The sequence below is a fragment of the Arachis stenosperma genome, chromosome 4 (genome assembly GCF_014773155.1).
Source record: "Arachis stenosperma cultivar V10309 chromosome 4, arast.V10309.gnm1.PFL2, whole genome shotgun sequence".
Taxonomy (NCBI): domain Eukaryota; kingdom Viridiplantae; phylum Streptophyta; class Magnoliopsida; order Fabales; family Fabaceae; genus Arachis; species Arachis stenosperma.
Genome location: NC_080380.1, coordinates 136,815,944 through 136,820,134, shown reverse-complemented (window position 1 = coordinate 136,820,134; position 4,191 = coordinate 136,815,944). Strand labels below are relative to the sequence as shown.

At 39.8% G+C, this 4,191-nt stretch overlaps 1 non-coding gene across 1 annotated transcript; it reads right to left on the bottom strand.

Moving 5' to 3' along the window:
- Window positions 1-3,876: 3,876 nt before the first annotated feature.
- Window positions 3,877-3,980, bottom strand: LOC130977505 (small nucleolar RNA R71). Its single transcript, XR_009085194.1, has one exon. It is a non-coding gene; the product is annotated as a small nucleolar RNA R71 (small nucleolar RNA).
- Window positions 3,981-4,191: the final 211 nt, after the last annotated feature.

Here is a 4,191-nt window from a genome sequence, read left to right as displayed (position 1 = left end):
CATTGTAGTGGACTACTCGGGGAGATCCTTCTTCAACTTCTATTGGAATCATTGCCTCCACTCCGTATGCTAGTCGAAATGGGGATTCGTTTGTAGTGGAATGTGGAGTTGTTCGATACGCCCATAGGACTTGTGGAAGTTCCTCGGCCCAAGCTGATGAGCGGATAATTTATACGCTTTTTGGCATTGTTTTTAGTATGTTTTTAGTATGATCTAGTTAGTTTTTAGTATATTTTTATTAGTTTTTAGTTAAAATTCACTTTTCTGGACTTTACTATGAGTTTGTGTGTTTTTCTGTGATTTCAGGTATTTTCTGGCTGAAATTGAGGGACCTGAGCAAAAATCTGATTCAGAGACTGAAAAGGACTGCAGATGCTGTTGGATTCTGACCTCCCTGCAATCGAAGTGGATTTTCTGGAGCTACAGAAGCCCAATTGGCGCGCTCTCAACGGCGTTGGAAAGTAGACATCCTGGGCTTTACAGCAATATATGATAGTCCATACTTTGCCCAAGATTTGATGGCCCAAACCGGCGTTCAAATTCACCTTCAGATTTTCCAGCGTTAAACGCCGGAACTGGCACCTAAATGGGAGTTAAACGCCCAAACTGGCATAAAAGCTGGCGTTTAACTCCAAGAAGAGTCTCTACACGAAAATACTTCATTGCTCAGCCCAAGCACACACCAAGTGGGCCCGGAAGTGGAATTTTTATGTCATTTACTCATCTCTGTACACCCTAGGCTACTAGTTTTCTATATATAGGACCTTTTACTATTGTATTATCATCTTGGGATCTTTGGAATCTTTTGTTCTTGAGATCTTTTGATCACTTTGGGAGGCTGGCCATTCGGGCATGCCTAGACCTTGTTCTTATGTATTTTCAACGGTGGAGTTTCAACACACCATAGATTAAGGTGTGGAGCTCTGCTGTACCTCGAGTATTAATGCAATTACTATTGTTCTTCTATTCAATTCCGCTTGTTCTTTGTCCAAGATATCACTTGTTCTTCAACTTGATGAATGTGATGATCCGTGACACTCATCATCATTCTCACTCATGAACAAGGTGACTGACAACCACTCTTGTTCTACAAGCAACCAAGGCTCTAGTGTTTATCTCTTGGATTCCTGATTGCACGATGCATGGTTGATCGCCTGACAACCGAGTGCTCGTCTGACAAACGAGTCAGCCATTCCGTGAGATCAGAGTCTTCGTGGTATAGGCAAGAACTGATGGCGGCATTCAAGAGAATCCGGAAGGTCTAACCTTGTCTGTGGTGTTCTGAGTAGGATTCAATGATTGAATGACTGTGACGTGCTTCAAACTCCTAGCAGGTGGGGCGTTAGTGACAGACGCAAAAGAATCGATGGATTTTATTCCGGCCTGACCGAGAACCGACAGCTGATTAGCCATATGCTGTGACAGAGCATGGGAACATTTTCACTGAGAGGATGGGAGGTAGCCACTGACAACAGTGAAACCCTACATGAGCTTGCCATGGAAAGGAGTAAGAAGGATTGGATGAAGACTGTAGGAAAGCAGAGAGACGGAAGGGAAGGCATCTTCATTCGCTTGTCTGAAGCTCTCACCAATGATATACATAAGTACCTCTATCTTTATCTTTATGCTTTATTCGTTTATCACTATACCCATTTGAGTCTGCCTGACTGAGATTTACAAGGTGACCATAGCTTGCTTCATACCAACAATCTCCGTGGGATCGACCCTTACTCGCGTAAGGTTTATTACTTGGACGACCCAGTGCACTTGCTGGTTAGTTGTGCGAAGTTGTGTTTATGCCATGGTATTGAACACCAAGTTTTTTTGGATTCATTACCGGGGATTATTTGAGCTGTGAAAAGTATTGATCACAATTTCGTGCACCAAGTTTTTGGCGCCGTTGCCAGGGATTGTTTGAGTATGGACAACTGACGGTTCATCTTGTTGCTTAGATTAGGTATTTTTTTGTTCTTCAGAGTTCTTAAGAATAAATTCTAGTGTTTCATGATGATCTGTTGAAGTCTGGCTGGCTGAGAAGCCATGTCTAATCTTATCGGACCGAGGTTTCAACTTATCATCACAAGAGCTTGTTGATTTCTATCAATCTTGCTGTTGGAGCAATGATCTGCTAAGGCTTGGCTGGCCATTAGCCATGTCTAGTGTTTTGGACCGAAGCTTTCTCTGAAAGCTTGGCTGGCTGTGAAGCCATGTCTAATTCCTGGACCGGAGTCTTAGACTAGCATTGCAATGATTCCTGGAATCCAAGTTGAGAATTCTGAAACTTTTATTTTCTAGTTTCATATAATTTTCGAAAAAGCACAAAAAAATTACAAAATCATAAAAACCAAAAAATATTTTATGTTTCTTGTTTGAGTCTAGTGTCTAATCTTAAGTTTGGTGTCTTGCATGCATTGTTTATTTGATCTTGGTTCTATTTTCAAGTCAATAGTACAGGGAACTGAAGATTCAGAACATGCAGCATAGGAATTAAACAGAAAAAGCTGGGCGTTCAAAACGCCCAGTGAAGAAGGACAGACTGGCGTTTAAACGCCAGCCAGGGTACCTGGTTGGGCGTTTAACGCCCAAAAAGGTAGTGCATTGGGCGTTAAACGCCAGAATGTGCACCATTCTGGGCGTTTAACGCCAGGATGGCACAAGGGGGAGGATTTTGTTTTCAAAATCAATTTTTTTCAAGTTTTCAAAGTTTTTCAAAATCAAATCTTTTTCAAATCATATCTTTTCAATCAAACCTTTTTCAAAATCAATTTCTTTCCTTTTTCAAAGATACTTACTAACAATTAATGATTTGATTGAACATTTTAAGTATGTTGCCTTTTCTGTTGAGAGAGGTTTAATGTTTGAATCATATCTTTTCTTGTTAGGCAAGTCATTAATTTTTAAAATCAAATCTTTTTAAAATTGTTTTCAAAATCATATCTTTTCAATCATATCTTTTTAAAACCATAACTTTTCAATCATATCTTTTTAATCACATCTTTTTCAAAATAGTTTTCAAATCATATCTTTTTGATTTCTAATTTTAAAAATCTCTTTCAAAAATTACTTGATTTCTTTTCCACTCTTGATTTTCGAAAATCAATTAAGAGTTTTTCAAAAATGTTTTCAAAAATTTTCACTTGATTTTCGAAAATTTCTTCCTCTCTTCCCACATCCTTCTATTTATGGAGTACCACTCCTTCTCAATGCACAATTCGAACTCTATCTAATTAAGTTCGAATTCCTCTACCTCTTCTTTCTATTTTTCTGTTCCTCTGACACCTCAAGGAATCTCTATACTGTGACATAGAGGATTCCACATTTTCTTGTTCTCTTCTCTTTCATATGAGCAGGAACAAAGACAAAGGCATTCTTGTTGAAGCTGACCCTGAACCTGAAAGGACCTTGAAGCGAAAACTAAGAGAAGCTAAGGCACAACTCTCTGTAAAGGACCTAACAGAAATCTTCAAAGAAGAAGAAGACAGGGCAGCCGAAAACAACAATAATGCAAGGAAGGTGCTGGGTGACTTTACTGCACCTACTCCCGACTTCTATGGGAGAAGCATCTCTATCCCTGCCATTGGAGCAAACAACTTTGAGCTTAAGCCTCAATTAGTTTCTCTAATGCAACAGAATTGCAAGTTCCATGGACTTCCATTGGAAGATCCTCATCAGTTCTTAGCTGAATTCTTGCAAATCTGTGACACTGTCAAGACTAATGGGGTTGACCCTGAGGTCTACAGACTTATGCTATTCCCTTTTGCTGTAAGAGACAGAGCTAGGACATGGTTGGACTCACAACCTAAAGAAAGCCTGGACTCATGGGAAAAGCTAGTCAATGCCTTCTTGGCAAAGTTCTTTCCACCTCAAAAATTGAGTAAGCTTAGAGTGGAAGTCCAAACCTTCAGACAGAAGGATGGAGAATCCCTCTATGAAGCTTGGGAAAGATACAAACAATTGATCAGAAAATGTCCATCTGACATGCATTCTGAATGGAGCATCATAGGTATTTTCTATGATGGTCTCTCTGAACTATCCAAGATGTCTTTGGATAGCTCTGCTGGAGGATCTCTTCATCTGAAGAAGACGCCTACAGAAGCTCAAGAGCTAATTGAATGGTTGCAAATAACCAATTCATGTATACTTCTGAAAGGAATCCTGTGAACAATGGGACTAATCAGAAGAAAGGAGTTC